This window comes from Calypte anna, chromosome 2, assembly GCF_003957555.1.
Source record: "Calypte anna isolate BGI_N300 chromosome 2, bCalAnn1_v1.p, whole genome shotgun sequence".
In the NCBI taxonomy this organism is placed as follows: Eukaryota; Metazoa; Chordata; class Aves; order Apodiformes; family Trochilidae; genus Calypte; species Calypte anna.
The window spans coordinates 101,273,284-101,293,753 of record NC_044245.1 but is presented as its reverse complement, the minus strand read 5'-3'; the positions used below and the strand labels follow the sequence as shown (position 1 = coordinate 101,293,753).

The 20,470-nt window shown below is 42.2% G+C and overlaps 1 protein-coding gene across 3 annotated transcripts in view; it reads right to left on the bottom strand.

The window, feature by feature from the left end:
• The window catches only part of EPB41L3 (erythrocyte membrane protein band 4.1 like 3), a 145,277-nt gene that overhangs the window by 94,144 nt on the left and 30,663 nt on the right, over positions 1 to 20,470 (bottom strand). Inside the window, exon 1 of one of the 3 annotated variants that reach the window (XM_030444627.1) lies at positions 4,766 to 4,826. The exons of 1 other annotated variant lie outside the window; for it this stretch is intronic. The gene's annotated coding sequence lies outside the window, so the exon portion shown is untranslated. Of the gene's footprint in view, positions 1 to 3,551; positions 3,769 to 4,765; positions 4,827 to 20,470 lie in introns of those variants that run through there. One more of the 3 variants, XM_030444626.1, reaches the window with a different exon arrangement.

The following is a 20,470-nucleotide window of genomic DNA, read 5'->3' as shown; positions in this document are numbered from 1 at the left end:
CAGGTTACACATGGGAGCTTTCTTCTCGTACCTCTAACGCATGGTAGTAGTGCTGTGACTGTCCCCTTCTGTCACACTTGTCCGTAAACAGTTCTCACTGTAACCTGCTTTTTCCTCTTCACACTTCCCCCCCTTCCTGAAATATTTTGTTACACTCACATATGTTTTTCATTTATTCTAGCCCTTTATCCCACACACACACTCTGAGACCCTGTTTCCACATTCTTCTTTAACCCTCTAAACTATAGTTTTCTCAGTGGGATGAAACATCTGGTGGATAAGTTTCATGCAGGTTTCAGTACTACTTTTGTTTCTTGTTTTGACAACAGATCAGTTTTGATATGTCGTGAAGCCACTGAAAGGAATTCTCTGTCTGATGCACACAAAGTATTTCCAAGAGCTATAAAGGAAAGGGTAAATATGCCAGGAGTCTATGTAAAGCAGAGTTTGGGGGGGGTTTCTACATTTTTTAAAATTCTGTGTACTTGTTAAACTTTTATTTATGTATTACCCTTTCATCTACTGCATTCCGTAGGATGCAAACAGATTCAAGATTTAGAAGACTGTAACAAACTTCCTTTTGGCTTTTATCTGATTTAAGAACAACCAGTTCTGCTGATACAAAGACCAAGTAAAATGTAAAGATTTCATGCTCCTCCAGAGACAAAAAAACCTGACAATTACTTAAATTGCATTACACCAGTTACTCAGGAAGGGTGCAGGAGATACCAAGTTTGCTTTCTATACAGCACATTGTCTCAGATTAACTCAGTTGTCCCAAATACTGACCCATTTCTGCTTTTCCACAGATATTTAGTCCTCGGCAATGCTCCCGAGTTTCCTCTGCACCAATGCTTATGGTGATGATAATTGAGGCTGACAAACGGGCTGCATGATTTCTTTTACTGAAGCCAAGATAAATGCTTACATTCCTCCTCTCTGCTACCTGTGCTGCTCATTTAAAGAAATGGAGATCTTCCCAAAGAAAACAAATATTTCTTTCTGGGTGTTTCTAGACAGTTAATGTGCTAGGAAGTGCTATGTCTCTATATATTCATTTAGACTTGAACCACTCCCCAGCCATTAGAAATGGCTGATATTGAAGATTAGAAATTAAGATAGATGCTATAAAACTTAACTAATCCAACACCTTTTCAGTAGTTCATGTCTTTTAAAGCTTTCCTTCACCGTACTTATTCAAGCTGCTTAGTGATGCTTGTGTAAGTCTAGTTCTAGCTAACAAGTTCATATTCTCCATAACTTATGTATCAAATAAAAACAATCTGTCATTATCCTTCAGAATAAACACATTTCGAGCTTAATTTTCAGCTTAGTTGACAGCAACCATATTTTTTCAGCTATACGCATGCATTTATTTTCACTTCATTAGAGAAAAAATATGTCTGAGCACAAGACTTTGAAAATTCAAACTCGGCAGTGGTATTTCTAGTTAAAAAACCATGACAAATAAGATGCTAAATCACAATATCCCAGGGCCACGCCATACACACTGAAAAAGCACAACCCTGCAGACTCTCAAAGGAGCCCTCCCTGCACAGTCCAACCCTTTGTTTTCAAAGCCAAATATACACTGAATTCACACTGAATGTACACAGCTTCTTTCAACCCAGGATGTATTTCCATGTGAAAAAGTCACACAGTTATGAATATTTTCATGTTGCAAACACTGCAGCTCAAGAGATAAAGCTGATGCTTCATCTCATGAGAAAAAAGTATTCTTTTATAACCACTTGTAAATGGTTTAAAGTTCTCTCTGAAACAACAAGCAGTCATTTACCGGTACATGAGATTTCCATGAAATAAGTCTGAATGCCACACACTGTGAATAACACATTTAATGCATTCAAGAAGTTCCTGTTAAATCAAGTTCATGCCCAAAACACAACGAAGTGACACATTACAAATTTAAGAAAATAACCATGTATAGTCACCAAGGAACTCAGAACCATTGCACCAAACAACAAATCTAACAAATATAGGTGTGAGTATGCTGCTGTGGGTCAGACCTACCACCAGTTCCTGTATTATCTCTAAAAATCCTCAGCCTACAAAGAAAAACATGTCAAAAGTAATTCTTCAAAGAGTAAATATTCAGCAGCACCAAACAAACCAAAACAACAACAAACCCTCACCCTGTTTAATTCAAAAATTATGTAAGTTGTAGCTTCACCTTCACTTGCTCCTTCTTGGAAGAGAGAATAAAACCCCAACTAAAATTAGACCTCTACGGTTTTGCTGCAGTTCCCCAGCAGACAGACACAGCCCAATCCTGCAAGAAGCCACCAAGGCGGGAGAGGAGGGGGAGCTGGGGATGCTACCACACCCTGCTGTCTTCCCCACTCCTCCTCCTCCCAAAGGCAAAACCTGCCCACCACAGAAGCTCCCATCAGATGAGCTCCTGACATGCATCCAACTAGCTCTCTGGTCACACTGGACAACCTTTGGGGGGGAACAAGCCATCACCTACATCATTAACAGATGGATGCGACTGCATGCAATTAGTGCAGGGGTAGGGCCAAGCTGTACTGCTCCAATTAAATAAAATCAATGTATTTTTAATGCTTCCCAGTGTGTTATGAGTTCTCTGCTGCAGTAAGCAGGTCTGCACCACACTGACAGCTCAAGGAGCCTTCCCAGAATAAACTTCCAGCAGCTCTTACTCCAATGCGGTGCTCCCGGACTCTTTTCTCCCCTTATTGCCATGCAGGTCTCATCCTCACCTTAGAGCTGAAACTTTCCAACCCAAGGAGAGCAGCAAAGCAGTATTCACTTATAGTATACTATGCATGTACACAGACAGGTGCAGCAAGGCCCATGAATTTAAGCACATTGGTGATGCAGCAGAATGTTCTTGACCTTCTAATACTCTATGAAATTACAGTTCTCCACAGATTTAGAGGAAAAGCATATAGTCCATCACATCTGACCAAGATTTACTGCTTGAGCACACTTTTGCCTTATTTTCTCATTTTCTAGAAGATTTAGTTATACTTGTTTTCTTCATACAAATCTTCCTATAGACACAAGCAAACACCGACAGCATTAAAGGCAAAATGCAAAAAGGATGTAATTCAGATTGCCACACTGTAAAAAGAAGAATGCACGTGGGACACACCTAACCCAGGAGCTTTTCTTTGGCAAGCAGGCCTCCAGCTCGAAATCATTTTGACAGCCAACACTTCAAACATCGCAGGTTCTTTCCCTTCAACTTAGAAGCCACATGCACGTTGAGTTGAGGAAATAACTTTCCATCCCTGCCTCAAACACAAACACACCCTGGCAAACATCATTCAGTGTGATAATCACCGCTACCGAATGCCTTCCTCCCCAAGCGCAGCCCCAAGAGAAATTAAAAATAAATAAATAAATCAAGAAACTGCAAAGCCGAAGTATTTTGCTACTTGTGATGATTACAGAGGTGAAAGTTTTCACACGTCTGTGCGCATATGATAAAGTTTCAACTCGAAATCGAAACTAAGAAAACCTGAAAAGACAGAACAACCCATTTGCTCCAGCCCTTCTCTGCTCACCCAGGTGCCGCAGCCGGGATGCGGGAAGGACGGAACCGCGCAGCCTTCGTGCCGGCCGCACCCTGGGGGTCTCTATTGCCTTCTCCCCACAGACCCCGCCGAGCACCGCAACTTCCACACCGCACTCCGCGGGGACACGCATGGGAGGGTGGGGAGGATGAGGGGAGGTACACAGCGCCCGAGCTGCCTCTCCAGAGCACCTTGGAGCCCGGGTAGGCAGGGAGGGCGGGCAGGGGGCAGGACGGCCGTCTCCTTCCCGCCCCACTCCCGGTTCAGGCTGCGGACGGCCCCGGCAGCGCGGGGCGGAGCAGCCCCGGCCCGGCGGCTCCCAACCCGCGGGCGACGGGGCCCCTCGCTGCCGGCCGAGGCCGTGGGGCAGTGGGGGGGAGGGGGTGCGGACAGGGTACGGCGGGGGTGGGAGGCGCGGCGCTGCCACTGCAGCGGTCCGGGTCTGCGATGTGCTCCGTACATAACCACACCCACCGCATTGCAGAAGCCACGGCGGGGGGGTGTGGGGGGAGGGAAACAGCCCCCCCACCCCCCGCCACCGCAAAACGCACAGCCCCGCCGGGCGATGTGGGCCCGGGGGAGGAGGGGGCTGGGTACCCCTGCACTGCCCCGGTGGTGTGGACCCGAGGTGAGAGGGGCAGTGGGGAACAGCCATGGGGGGACGGAGGGGGGTGCGGGTGTTCGGCTGCACCCCACCAAGACAGACACACACACGGACATCCCCCCGCGCCGCGTCTCTGCCGCCTACAGAAGTTTCCCGCAGAAATGCGTATCGCCCTAACAAAATTAAAATTGCAACACCCCACCTCCCTCCACCTTACCCCCGGCACAGCTGCGGCGGGATCAACGGTGTCCGTGTTCAACTTCCCCCCCGCTGGGCCGCAGAGAGCGGTGCTCCCCCCACCCCACCCCGCCCCGTCGAACCCGCCCTCCGACCCTCCCCTCCAGTCCCCTCCGAGGACCACCACTCGCCGCCCCCCACGGCATCCCGGCCTCACTCACACACCGTCCCTCCGCCGCTGATAACTTAAAAAATGGCTCCTAGAAATAAGGTTTACCTATATAAATACATATATATATATATATAAATATATAAATATTTTAAAAAGGGAGAGTGCAATCTACTCCTCCCTCCCGCCTCCCCCACGGGGTCACATCCTCCGCTTCCCCCTGCAGGGAGGACAGCGGGAGCGGCCAGAAGGTACCTCGGCAGCGGGCGCGGAGCGGCAGGGACGCCCGGCGGCGAGGGGCCGGGGGTACCGGTGGTAGCGGAGCTCGGGGCTGCTCCCGGCGGCGGCCACGCGTCAGCAGCGGCAGTGCAACCCGGCTCTGCCCAGAGCGAACCTCCGCAGCCCTGATTTGCTGGGAAACGGCGGAGGCTCCTCCGGAGAGAAGGAGGAGGGAAAAAGGAAAGGGGGAGAAAAAAAATAAAAAAAAATGCCCACACGCCGTGGAGAACTGCAAAAACTGGATGCTGGCAGGTTTTTCACCACCATGAGCTCCCTCTCTCCACACAGCAGGGAGGGGTCATCCAGCCTTTCCACCACCTCATCCCCCCCACACACACCACTCCCTAACCAGGATCCAGGATCCCCACCTGCGTTCGGAGGGATCCAGCTGTTTTTTGGCTCAGCTAAATTAATTCTTGTGTTTAGACAGATGAGTTTAGCTCCTGCAGTTGCAACTAAAGCCTAGCGATGGAGAGACTCCCTGTGAAATTAAAAGCAGCAAGCTGGGTGCTGGAAAGGTCTGGCTTTTATTTACCCGTGAGGCTTCTGCTCGGTGGGAGTACCAGCCTTTTAATTTCCAGGGACAAGCCACGCACTCTGAAAATCTAGATCCAGTTTCACTCAACAGCATCACCGAGACAGGAAAAAAACAGAAGTCTTGCCACACATCAGCTCCTGATCCAGAAGGGGTAATGTTAAACTGAAAAAGACTTCTTAGTTTTTCATACAGTACAGACCACAGCTTGCCACATGTCAGAAAGCATAAAAAAATCCCAGGGCATACAGAAGCCGTTTGGTAGGAAATAATTCTCTTCACCACTTCATTTTGGTAAACATGCAGCTTCTCTTAAAGCACATAACTCAACTCTCTGTGAACTACACTCCTGTGAACAACTCTTGGATTTGAGGCTTTGCCACACTGTGGGGCTCAGAAGCACTGCTCCTTCATTTCTGAAGGATCAGAAGTGGCTCAATTTTCTCTTTTCCCGTGGAGCAATTGGCCCTGGGAAGGGCAGCAATGTCTGGCTGTGGAAGAGCCTCTGACGGACACATTCTCCTGTTGCAACACAGTGGATAAATCAGGCTGATTCTCTCTTTAGATAGTGTCTATTAACAGCTCCCCAGAATAATACACAAATTATTATAAGATACATATTATTATAAGATACAAAAATAAGATAGAGGCCTCTGATATGGATCAGGGGCAGAGGGGGAAATAGTATCTCCCTTAATTAGCAGCATCTCTGTGGGATTTAAGAAGGAAAAGAGGCTTTGAGAGTAGCAAGCAGTTGCACCATCTCTCAGACCTGCAAAATTTCACTGCTTTGTATGTAATGTAGAACTGTAGCAAGAAACACACATACCTCCCTCACCTGCTATGCAGGACTGCCATTTATCAGATCTGGAATATCGTAACATTCATAAGAAGAAGAGACTTCAAAAGGAAAATCCATGCCATCAACTAAGAGAAGGCATACCTCTAGTCATGCAGCTGAAATAAAAAGACTTGTATACTCTCCTCCACCGGGACCTCTGGAAGTCATCATGAATCACAAGGGAAAGAGCTTGACAGCTAAGACACACATTAGAATTAACAAGGTTTGATGGGAGGGGGAAAAAAGCACAGTAAGAAAAGGACTGAGTTGGTTTGAATCAAATGGAGCCTCAAATCCAAGCTAGGAGACTTCAGAAATCTTATTTGAAAAACAAAGCAGGATTTACTAGCTCAACCTTTTGAGGCTGTTGTACTGTACATTACAGAGGAAGGTGCTGATGCTGCTTTTAAGCAGAAACACACTCACTGCTGGAGGGCTTGCACTTCACAGCAACATGCTGTCCTTAAGCAGTACCACAGGCAGGTTCACCCCCCAGTTACAAGATTGTGATCCCTTTCATGGGTACACCACACACCTAATAGCATCTTTCATCTGAGGATCTAGGAAGGCTTTCAGCACATTGATTTAACCTGTTCCTACAAACAGGAAATCTTTGCAACAGATACGAGGTAACTGGTACAACTGGGCTACCAGAATGGGCCTAACTTTCAGAGTTCTCAAAACTCAGGTTTTTTCATGGGTTTTGTTTTAGTTTTGGGTTTTTTTTGTCATTTTCAAATGTTATTTTTTAATTCCAAAGAGGGTTAGTTGACCTGCTTACCCTAACTTCTGTCAGATGGGAGCTCCATGGAAGTTGAGGTTTCCATGAATCAGCAGTTTTTAATTATTATTTAAACAAACTATGCTTTCAGTAATTTATAGAAAGCCTAAACAAATACTTTTCTCACACAGGTGAAAAATATGAATGATTTTCCCCCTACTTCACTGGAGCTGCATGAAAGGAAGCTTGTATGATAAATCCCAGGCACCACTGAAAGAGACTAATCTCTCTCATCTTGCTATGGGACAACGGTTTTATTTCTGCTAATTTCTGGCCTTTCTGGAGGTGGTGCTTGAGACTTGCACATTAAGAGCAGTTAAGTAAGTTAAATGGTCCTATTTTCTCTTTGTCTCAACTCACAACACATCAGGCTTGACTGAGCCAAAGATGGTCCTTTCTCACCTCCACAAATGCTGCCCATCAATGAAAATTTTTAACTTTTACATACTGCTCTTTTATAAACAGCACAGTCTTGGGTGGGATGGAGACTGTCACACACTGTGTGCCCTAAACACAGCCCACACTGGGTACAGAGTGAGTTGAGAGTAGCCCTGCAGAGAAGGACTTGGGGGATGCTGATTGACAAGAAGCTCAACATGAGCTGGCAGTGTGCTCATGCAGCTCAGAAGGCTGAGTGGATCCTAGGATGCATCAAGAGAAGCAAGGCCAGCAGATCAAGAGAGGTGATTCCTCCCCTTCTACTCTGCACTTGTGAGCCCCTACCTTGAATAGTGTGTCCAGTTCTGGTGTCCCCACCATAAGAAGGACATAGATCTGTTGGAGCGAGTCCAGGGGAAGGCCACAAAGATGAACCAGGGGACTGGAGCACCTCTGCTACAAGGAGAGGCTACAGGAACTCAGATTGTTCAGCCTGAAGAAGAGAAGACGCTGTGGGTACCTTATAGCTGCCTTCCAATATCTGACGGGAACCTACAGCAAGGCTGGAGAGGGACTTTTCATAACAGTGTCCAGTGACAGGACAAGGAGAAATGGCTTTAAACTGAAGGAAAATAGGCTTAGACTGGAAATGAGGAAGAAGTTCTTTAGTACGAGAGCGGTGAGACTCTGGAACAGATTGCCCAGAGAAGTTGTGGATGACCCCTCCCTGGAGGTGTTCAAGGCCAGGCTGGATGAGGCCTTGAACAACCTTTTCTAGATGAGAAGTGTCCCTACCCATGACAGCGAGATTGGAGTAGATGATCTCTATGGTCCCTCCCAGCCTGAACTATTATGTGATTCTCTGATTGATTCTATGATATGAGCCTTTCACATCCTGCTGCTCTAGACATGAGCTCTCTGCATGCCACTACTCACCATCTCTCCCCTGATGCAGAAAAAAATTCTTCCAGCCTGCTCCTGCAAGGTCATCCCCTTTCCTCTTCCCACATCCAGCATTCCTCATTCTCCAGCCCCATCCAGCCCCCTTTTCCCCTCTGTCCATTACCACTATACCTGTTGGCCAGGGACCTCCTGACCCTCCATTCCTCCTTTGCCCTTTCTCTTTTCCATAACAGTTTTCTTACCCTTGTGCCATATACCTTCCTTACATTCTTTCCTCAGACCAGAACCCTCCATTTCCTATCCCCACAAGGAGCTAGATGCACACCCAAACTGCTTCTGTGATGGTCCAGAAAGCTAGGCTGCTCCAAGCAACTTCAGGGAAGCTGCTCATCCTTCAGGGAGGAACACATGCCAACACCCAACTTCCACCATGAGCAATGGTCCGAGTCACCCAGGAGATCAATGCTAGGCTGGGGAAACGGGTGAAACATGAAGCAGGCTCTTCCTTCCATTCCTTTTTCCATCCATCCATTCATCAGCCCATCCCTCACTTTTGGTTTTCAGGTTTCTCCCCTTTGGTGAACACATGCAGCTTTCTTGAGAAAGGCCAGCTAAAGGAGGGGGGAAGGAAAGGAGGAGATCATGGCATGAAAAATCAGGGAAGAAGAAAGACAAAGGCAGCCTCTGACATGAAGCAGGTAAATAACAGGTGGGGAAGGAAAAGGCCCCAACACACACATTCTCCTTCCCCAAGAGGACCAGGCAGAGGAGGGCAGTCATATAGAAAAACGGACTGACAGAATATTTGGCCATGACAAAGTTTTTTTTTTCTATAGGAGAGGGGAATGGCAAGACACACAGTCCCTGCCAATAAAGGATGAATAGGCAACCCTGGAAGAGCAGGGACAAGGATTATTGCCCAGACTTGGGAACTGTTGCCGAAAACATTCTTGTGATTCCCTAATTGATTGGACATGGCATTCAAAGTAGCATATTACAGAAAAAAAGACATAAAAATGCTACCAAACTCAGCAAAAGGTCTTCCCAAGCCCAGCCAATGATGAAGTAGTTGGGTACTCTGAAAAATGGCAAGTACTGTAAAAGCAGTAGCATTATTACAGCAATATTAAGAAGATATTTCTTAGCAGACAGGAGCTTGGCACTCTCTGTCTAGACGGCTAGATGGGTTTGGAGTCAAACTGTTTTGTTTTTTTTTATGATTACCGTATCCACATCAATTTATTAAAAGCAAACTGTTCTGCCCATGACTCATGCAGCTGAGCTTTCTGCATGGCAATGAAGCAAAATTCTCATAATTAAGAGCAATTGCTTTGAGACAGCAGATGAAGGTAAGATTTAGAAATCAGACCAAATCTCCCCCCTTCCCTCAATGCAAACATAATGCCCACAGGCCTCTACGTGGCTGGTACTACCAATGCCTTCAAATACCTAAGAAGTAAACCTTTAGGTGAGCTATCTCTTAGTGCAACTCCAGTGACACAGCACATCTGACTTATTCTTGACACAGGTTTATTGACCTCATTGCAGGGATTTATTTGGTCTGTCATTTGAAAAAGAGTCTTGCTCTGCCTTTCAGTGCCAAATCCACCCCACTTTAAGACTACCGAAGGAACAAAGAGCAAATTTAGCCCCAGTGCTTCTGCAACTGCAAATCCTGCCTATAGAAGATTTACTGCAATTAATTCAGCACTGTTTTTTGCCACTTTCATATCTGTAGCTAGTTTCTGACTGAAAGCATAAACTGTATTATCAAGCTATGAAATCCTGATACAGTTCTCCAGCTCCCATCATGAACGACAGGTAACCAAAGGTTTATGGAACTAAGATGGTTCAGGATGCACTAGTGACTGTGACCAAAACAGACATTAACAAGTTTTCAGGTAGAGTAATAAACTGAATATTTTTAACTCAGAAAAGTTTTCATTTTTTACTACATGCATTTATTAACATGTTTTAACCGTATGCTGATTTCATAGGCACTGACTGCAGGAAACAGAAAATAAGGAAGATACACCATACACAGTTAAAACAAATCTATTTTTATTTAACTAAAGTTCCTAAACAGACTAATAATGAGGGAGGCAAGGACAACTGTCATTTTCTATTTCTTAGCTTATTTTCTATACGCTTATTTTCCATAAGCTTTAGGACTGAGAGCTTCTTAAATAGTTATCACCTCTACCAACATCAACACAGACCATTCTCCTTTACTGGGGTGCATTCTGTTGAGTCCATCTACTTCAGTCCATGAAATTCTATTTGTTTGTCTTCATTTACACAGTTTATGCTTGTTTGCCCTACTTGGGGGGTGTTAAACAGGACAGCAGACACCTTCCTCCCCCCTTTCCATGTCATTAAACTCAGCAGTCTTGCATTTTAGTTACAAAATCATCTTTAGCTCTTTATGTCCTCTTTTCATGAAGCATCTAATTCAGTGAAGGATTTAAGCAGGAGTTTACCTTAAGCATAACCTTAAGATTCACTGACTCAGGAAGAATCGATTGTCATGTTTATTAAATACTCTCAGAGATAGAAATGCCACTCTGCATCATAAATGCCTTCTACAAATCTCTTCTTAAGATTTGTAGACACCTATAGATGACACCTATAATAAAGAGACTCTCAGTGGCCAGGTTAACAGCCTCCAGTTTTTTGACATCACTTATCTTCTTAAGTCACAAGATTTGGCAGGTAGGGAAGGCATTTTAACAAGTGTTTGCATAGCACCCAACAGACTTCTCCTCTCATATTAATGAAGGTTAATAGGTTAATAGTTAAAAGTGTCACATTGAATTGATGGGACACTGCCAGTAAAACTGAGCTGAAGGCAGTGAGAATAGGAAAAATCCCTCCTTTCCCTCTGCTTTGTCAGAAATTTCCCTTGCAACTTACTCCACTCATGGAGGAAAACTTAGTAGGCACCCATCCAGGATCTTCATGTCACTCCCTTGGCAAAATATACTGGCATACCTTACGGTAGGGTGCTCTGTGTGCACCTGGGGTACTGTATTCTGGTGTAGGAAAGTAGTGGAGAGTCACACTGGTTTCTTTCTAACTGAAACACAGCTAATTGCCAACTGGAAACAGATCTGCAAAATCCCTGGAAGGGATCTAGGTTCGTATCTCTAAAGAGTAATCCTCTTAAGAGCACTAAAATGTTACTGATACATTAACAGAGAGAGGGAAAAGTATAAATCTCAGTACCACCCTCAACTCACAGCTTAAAAAAACCAAACAAACTTCACTTTCCCACACGACCAATTATATGTATGTGTCCTAGACACTGAAAAATACCCAAGAATGGCATCTCAGCCTCTCACCCCTTTGAAAAGCTTTTTATACTTTGCAAATAATGAGTATCACAAACGGACTCCCACAGTGCAAATGTTTAATTCACTACACATCCCCTGAACCAGCAATTTTAAGACCAGGTTGCTCTCAGCCTGTGTGCAAACATCTGTCCGGCTGCTCCTGGGGAGATGCACGCACAGCCCAAAGTTGCCAAGCAACATCCTCAATGCCTTAAGCATCAGGCCAACTTGCTTATTTAAAAAAAAAAAAAAAAGTTACTCAAGAAAAAAGGCCAATTGGAAAGCACAAGCTTACGTAAGGACCCTGCACTTAGAGGAGGTGCTCTGCCTCTTTCCCAGAAAATTTCTGGGCACATAATTTTTTCTTGGTAGTAAAATAAATGAAGCAAAACCTGTCATCAACCCCCCCCCCAAAAAAAAGGAAACAATTTGTGTGGTGGAGTTCCTACAGTTGAAACTGAAATCTAAACAAAAATTTCAGGGAAAAAATTGATTTTCCAGGTGACAAAAAAGTAGACTGCCTTTCCATCTCTCCCCCATATCAAGGAATATAGAACCACTGATTCACCATAGTGCCATCGATCACAGTGAAAGGTAAGCTCCTCTTTGTGGTTACAAAAAGAAAAACTTATCTTTGTAAAAAAGCCTGTGAAGGTATCCCAGCTGCGTTCTCCACATGTTGAACTCATTTTAGTCAAGCATCAATATTTCCAAGGTCCTCTTTAATGCACTAATCAGAGCAGCCAAACAATCACACTTGTCAAGGTTTTAATGCTAGCTTTTCTCTCAAAGCACACTAACAAATGGAAACGTGGGACTGGAATCACTGCTGCAAGATAAAATGTTAACACTGTCAGGGCTTACAAACAGTGCCACTCCTCAGTTCCCAACTTGCCTGTACAACTCTGATAAGACCACATTTGTTGATCACACCAGTTAGCACGTTGGTACCTTGACCTATGAAGCTGCTTAGGAAAAAACTGCTTTAGTCATTTCACCTATTAGTATATATCATCAAATATGGATGTTCTTAACAAAAGTGACCACGCTCACAGTATTTGTAATGTCACTGATGCCTGAGGTGTCAGACAAGTGCAATAAGGCTGTAAAAGGACCATTTTTTATCTTGACTTTAAGACTTTGTTTTCTTCTGATTAGACACATAACTGCAGAAATAATGAAAGCCACAAACATTTTCTTAAAGCAAAAACACGGTGGCATTGATACAAAGCATTGCATTTACACAATATGCAGCACACAGTTGTTTCCTTTGCAATTGCAAGAAAATTCTATTATTCAATTAGTTTGGAATAAAATTTCCCAAACTCCTCCAATTCTGACTTTGGTATTGAATTAATTTCAGGAGGGTTGGGACATTTTACTGCTTTTTGTACAGTAGCTAATCTATAGTTATATTAAGTGGAAGAGAGCAATTAAAAAGAAACGTAAGCAAGCCAGATAACTGAACTCATAAAACAACCTTCTGAGTGTTCAGATCACTTCAGTGAGTTGCCCTCCTGTGTTCCTTTCACATTTGGGGGATAAAAGTAGGAGAGAGGTAAATTAAATACAAGAAAAGCTGTGTTCCTAGGGTTTTATTACTGCACTTCATCCTCTACACTTCTACCCTTACCACCACAAAGCCCAGTGCCCTGAATATCCCTATAGATATTTGTGTCAGGAGAGTGAGACCATATGCAGTAGCTATATGCATGCTGACAGACAGCACTGCACATGCTGGTTTGTCTATCACAACATATGCTTGGGTTAGCCAAACAGGCTACCTGCCCCCTATGGCCACCCAGGACATTTAATGGCTGAGATGAGGCCAAAGCAAAACATCTTCCTCTGAGAGGCAAGGCTTGCTTCCAAATTCTTCTAGACCACCGTGGCTACACCACCACTGCTGCTCTTCATTTCTCAGGGTGGATTTGAATAAGCAGCATCACCCCTAAATGCTGTAGGGGTGTCCTGTGGTACAGAGCTGCCACGTCTTTGCCTGCACCACCGTCCCTCTGCTTTGCATGAAGCATACGAAGTTGTGCTTTATTTTCCTTTCTGGAGGATTCTGCCATCTCTGAAGGAACCTGAAAGTGATTAGATGATGCACAATGAAACCTGAGCTCTTGATCTTGTGTCCCACCCAAGGAAAATGATGGGAGATAGAGTGGCTTTTTCTTGGAGAACTCGCCACAACTGTGGCAACCTATTTCTTGGGGTGCAAGAGTGCCAAACCCCTTCAGCCAGCAAGATAATTTTTGTGTAGTACTCTGAAATGAGCTTAAAAGAAAAAGTGTGTTCATGTCATCAGTAAATTCCTCACTAGCAAGTTTTGGCTTTTCCCCCTGTTTTAAATGAACAGCAATTAATAATATTTTTTTAAAAAAACACCTAATAATGAATATTTCTTCTAATAATGAGACAAAAAGTCTACCCTTTGAGTGAAAAAAATTCTTTATTCTTTACAACTCCCATAAAACCAAATACTCTGACAGATGTCTATTATGATTAAAGTAAGGACTTGAAGATAAACTCCCCAGTTATTAATGTACAAGGTAAAGCAAAGCAAAATCTTGCCTTTGTGAAGCCGACTGGGATATTGAAACATGCATGAATTGTAAGGTCTCGCACAAATGGTGAAGGATGAATGTGGACATTTTATTCGCTTACCTTCTTCAAAGTCTCTCTAAAGCTCAAATTACTTCCTCCATTATTTATCAATTTTATTTAGACTAATCAAATAAAAATTTCACACCCCAGCTTTCCAGATATCACATTATGTAGCATGTCTAAAGTTTGTAGAGAACTTCTTAGTCAATGAGCTTAGCAGAACAGAGCAACATTCACCAGGCAACTACAAACTTGCCATAAAACAACAATTATCATGCATTATGTACATGCAAATAGAGCTATTATAGTAAGATTATGTAGAGTGTTACATCTTATTTTCCTGTCTTTCAGGTCCTTAATATAATCAACTTCTGTGCTGGGAGTATCAAGAACCCTTAACCACTTCTTGTTACCTTTATTTAATGTCTGAAGCCTATAAAACATTTTCCTTGTGTAAGAGTGATCTAGAAAAATCAAGTGAAGCTGATGGCTAACTTGAAATAAAAACAGTGTGATGGCTACTTGGAGAAGATGGACACAAAGGGAGAGAATTTGTGGTACCCTGAACAAACTTAACAAATTCATAGTGTAAATGTTGTTGATGCAAAATGCAGCTGAAGTCACTCTCTCTTAAAGAAATATGCCATTATACCACTTTGCTTGGTTCAATGAAAACTTCAAAACACACTGGCCTGCACTGCATTGGATAGTAAAAAATCACTGTCAAAGAGACTCGAAGACATTCAAAATTTGTCCTCGGAGTCCACACACCAGATCATGAAAAGTTTATACAACTAAACTACCTGAAAATAAAATGATGATTTCCAGAAAAAAAAAAACCAAAAAGAGTTGCTTGCTTTTCCTTATTTACAAAAGAAAAGAAAGTGATGAAAAACAGGGAAATTTTTAAAAATATTTCCACTTCTTGTTTACAAAGTATAAAACTTACTAAGTTAATGACAGGGAATGTTTTGGGTACCATTTCCTTAGCCCACAGAAAACAGTTATGGCTATACTTAGGCAGTCCCAAGTATTGGGGAGTTATACGTATGGGGAACGCTGTACATTGTGTGCAAAGAGATGACACAAGTAGAACACAAGAGGGAAACAGTGGCTGCTCACAACTACCTGGCTGACAGCCAGCTTGGATGAGCCTGCAGAGCATCTCCACCTTCTGGGGCACCAAGCTAGAGACCTGGAGTGGGAACTCCTCTCCATAACTGCAATGCCCAGAAGCAGTGGGGCTGGAGAGGTGAAGAACACAGCCAGGATCTTGTGTAACTGAGCAAACACAAGCTCAAACAAGACTCCTTATGGTACCAGGATCACACCACAGGAAGTCTAGGTTTTAAGGATGGGGATGTCATCAACCTGGTTTGTTATGAAGGACCAATAACAAACACCAAAACCAAAAGCACACAAATACTCAGCCTTTCTGCTGTTTTAAGTATGGGAATGTCATCAACCTGATTTGTTATGAAGGACCAATAACAAATCTGCCCTGAGAAACCTAGGTTCTGTGGAATAGATGAGCTGTAGCCAAGTGGACTAAAATCAGTCTGAAATTCTTTTCAGAGAAAGGATTTTGAAAGCATTGCAATGTAGCAGTAATACAATTTTTATCTGTATTGTATATTCTCTTCTCCAAATTTTCAACGTTCCTATACCCGTTTCTATAACAGGTTCTCCTATATGTTAACTTTGGCAAATACAAACTACCATGTCTTCCTGAGAGTTTCAATTTCTCCTTCTCCCTTCCATCCACATGGTTACATCTCCTGGTTTTGCTTAAGCCTCATGGCTCCAAAAAGCAGTAAAGTAACTTGTGAAAGAGAAGCAAAAAGTGTTTTTGTTTTGCTACCAGAAGAAAATTAAACATGGAAAGGAGAGGTGGTATGAATCATGCTGAATCATAAGACATTTCTTAACTCACAAAAGAAAAAAAACCTCAAGCCAAAAACCCCACACTTTTCAACATTTTTAGGTAATAACAGTAACCCAACATTGTAAAACCCAGACTCCACAGTGGAAAACCAGTCTAAACTGTTTGGACCTGCTCTATCTCTACTTTTATTTGCTTTTTGTAGTTGTCATTGTATGGTAACAACTTTGACTTTTTTAAAGAAACCAACCATGTACATGAGAATGAGACAGAAAAATAATCAAGACATTTTGCCTGAGTGTTAATCATTACATTGAGACTATGCCAACCCATTTTAACATCTATTATGTTTTCCAGTAAATGATTTTAGGAGGTGCCATGCTCATTACTATAAGCAATAGAAGGATTTTCATGACCAGAGTCAGACCAAGCAGTTTGCTTAAGTGAACAAGTTGAAAATTTGATTTGAAAGTTGCACTGAACCTGAGCATGTCGTTTGGAGGAAAGGAGAGGTCTGGCAGAAGCAGCCCTCCCTCCTCCATACCCGTTTCCTAAGGTATATTCTGAACTCAGGCAGCATCTGATAATTATTAAGAGATTTCACAAGACTACTTCTCTGCCTGTACAGTTGTGTTGTTTATAAAACTAGGACTTAAAGCTGCATTATAAAACACACAAATGCTCAGCCTTTCTGCACATCAGTTATTCATCAGTGCTACTGAAAAGTACACTTTTCCAAACAGAGACTTTCTAAACCTCTGTATGAAAATCTTATCACTGACTGAACAAGAGCCTGAAACAAACTATCAGGAGTCATGGAGAGTACAGAAGAGGTGGAAAAAAAAAAAAAAAAGTTAAAGTATTTGCCATAGTAGTTTTGCATAATCCAACAAGATACTCCCCCTGCCACAGATGGGTCTAATCACAACAGCTCAGTCGGTAAAATTCTGGACCATTAAAAAGGATGGAAAAACTCATCAGTTTAATGATGCAAGGGAATCCCTGCCCTGTACAGTCTGGCATTCCTGTTGGTCAAGCAGTTGGCCCAATAAATCTAACAGAATACGGTGTCAAAGAGAAACAGTGCACTGGGTAACTTCCCTGTTTTACAAACTAGACAAAGATAATTGTAATAGCTGTACTATTGTTTTATGAATGTGTACTATGGGAAACAAACGCCAGACTCCATCCTTTTTTCATTTTGTTTTCCCCAACAGTAGTAATGTTGTATTCATTGAAGAATTTTGAAAAATTTATTTATTTTTTTTAATAAATGAAAAAAGCATACTTAAGAGAAATGGCTACATTACACCTCATAATGAACTCATTACTACAAAACACATACTCATCCCAAACATATTACAGCATTTGATCACAGCCCATTTGATAATTCAATTTCAAATCCAGTCAGTATTTGAAAATTACACACACACTTGCACAGAAATGACAGTAACTGTATTTAATATATGTAGCTAGTGCAATTAAAATAATTTCTCATCCAAGTTCTACGCACCAGTAGATTTTGCATGCAGCTCTCAGCATTAGATCCACTAGACCCCCCCCCCCTTCTCCCCCAGCAGCACATGAAGGTCAGCTGCTTTTAAGGCCGGAAATTTAGTGAAACAGCTTGGTTTGTTATTGCATTGAAACTGGTTTTAGTCAGGGCAGCTCGCAGCTAAATGGCAGGCAGAACAAGCAAATTCAATTAGAATAGCTCTGCGGCAAAAAGGAGATGAGTGTTATTAAGAAAACATAAATGAGAATTTAAATGGCTGCTACAAGAGCAGAACTAGGCCATAACTTGCCTTTCCCTCTTTTCTACCCATGTTCGTCTCTAACTATGAAGAATATTTTTAAACAGGCTGCTCCACTTCACAACAATATCTTATCTCTGCATACAGAGAATAACCAGCCTTTTCAACAACCCTGCCACACCTCTCCTTTCTTGCTCCAGGCCTCCTCTGCCAGGGGTCTGAGAAACTGATTCTGTAACTTATCCAGGCCAGCAAAACCAGTCAGTAGTCACAGATTCACATGAATGGTCACATAAACCTTTTTTTGTTTGTTTTAAATCACCTCAAGACACTGCTCCACATATTGTCAAGGACTGCGTATAAGGTTTACTTGGGCTCACCCACTCAACTGTGTACATGTTTTTATAACAACTGCACATCTCTTCCCAAAACAGCCTTAACAAAAATTTGCTTTCAATGGGGTTTTTTTACCGTAATACTGTGATGTGCAGCCACATCTTTCTGTGCCAGCGCTGGATCAGATACCAGGATGCATCCAAATCACTAATCTAGGTCTGTTTCTGGGACTCTTTTGAAAACCAAAAAAAAAAAAAAATGGTCAAAGCAATGTTTGAGTGTTATATGTTACTGAAATCCAGACTTGAAGCATTTACTCTTCAGAGGTAACTCAGAAAACATACATTTTCTGAATTAACACTAGACAAAGTTGTTTGGTTTGTTTTGTTGTACTTAAGCATCAAAGTAAGAAGTCCTCAAAACCAAGTATTTTACTTTCTCAAAACTAAATTTTCCTTGTGATCTGCTCGACAGTCTTAATAGAGAACTAATGAACTTGGTATGAAGACAGACCTTGGAGAACAATGAATGAAATCTTTTCTGTCCTTAGTACAAGCTACAATTTGGCCAATTTTTTTTAAGAACGACAAATATTTTTCTCCTATCTTTTCTTTTTCTCTCCCCTCTCTATTTAAGAGTTCTAGTGTTTCTCATGAACATGAGAAAGCTTTTTCTATTGACACACATAAATAATATTGTTAATTCTTCTCCTTTAGCATCACAGGACCCCAGGTTTTGATAAGAGCCAAGCACACTATGCCCTGCACACAACCAAACAACTCTTGTTTAGACAGCCAGGATTAAGATTAGCAACAAGGCTACAGTGAAATTATTTTGAAACTAAAACCAGTTTTTTTCACAGTGAATCCAAGCAACTTCATATTTCTTACATGTAATTTTGTTTATGTTTTGTCTAGAGCAAGTGTAACTTGGCAGGAGTGCAATACTCTGCAGACAGATATGGCAGCAGGAGAAAAGATAGCAAGTCTAAAAATAAAGGCTCTAACACTATCATAAGCCAGAGCCAAAATGCAGAAGAAATACATATTTGCTATCAAATGAGAAGGATGAAGGTGAAAGATTTTGCATCCAAGATGAAAAGGATGGTGGAAGCCCATGTATCAGGAAGGCCCACTAGACCTCTGAAAGGCCATTTTTCCTTTTCTTTGAGTGAACTGGCAGGGCAAAGGCATTTGTGTATTCTTCCTTTTACAAAGATAATGTTGAGAATGTAAACATTCTGATTCTACCATCAGCTGCAGAGGAACAGGTCACTAGGGCCAACTTTTACAACAGAAAATTGACAAAAATGAAATGGCAATACAATTTTACAGGCAAAGGTACCCATCAGAATTTATTAAATTAACATTACAAAACTCAGTACCTAAAAAATGCCAGAATTAATTTGCCTTCTACTGATACAGTAATTTGCCTTCTACTGATATACTACTTCCAAATTCCACCCCACCTCTCCCCCTCCTTTTATTTTTTTGGCTAGGAAAGAACTGCTTCCTCATCCAGTGTAAAGGGTGAAGAGTATTTGAAGAATTGGGCTATAAAGACAAAATTATCTATTTCCTCAGATGCTTTCCAATAGTGCTTAACACTGATAAATGAGCACTGCAAGAAGAGCCATCAATACTGATAATCACCATCCTTCCAGTCACCATTTTACCCAGGAGACTGAGCCACACACCTCAATGTCAAAAGCATCCATCAGTTTAGGATGCCAAACTTATACCACACAGAGAAGAATCCTCACAACAGTTGCTATCTTTCAGCAATAGCTCAGTACTTTTCTGCTACAGGTTATTGTTTTTGCATCAAAATTCTCAAATCTCAGCCCAAACCTCAGAAAAGGAAAAAATTCAGACAAAGTGACATAGCATCACTATGGAGATCTGGTGCAATGGGTAGGATCAAATGATGAATCTAGTCAAGGCTGTTACTTCATCACCTGCATTGCCTTGTCCTGTTGGACTATCAAAATCTTTGAATACAGGTAAACAAATGTATTATCCTTCAGTTCCTGAAAACAAGGTTGAGATAATTGTTGCTTGGGAAAAATCAAATCCCTTTTCTCCTGTGACAGGTGAGGCACACATTTCTTTTGGGTAAAAAGGTTGGCCTTAAATTGGCCATTAAAAAATGGGAATAATTATGGGTAAAAAACACTTTCCATGAGAAACGACAGAGTAGTAGTCATTCTAAAAATCAAAAAAGTTTATAAGACATAGAATCTTATCTGAATCACTGAATAGTTTAGGCCAGAAGTAACCTCTGAAAGTCATCAAGTCTTATCTCCTTGCTGAAAGCAGAGATAGCTTGA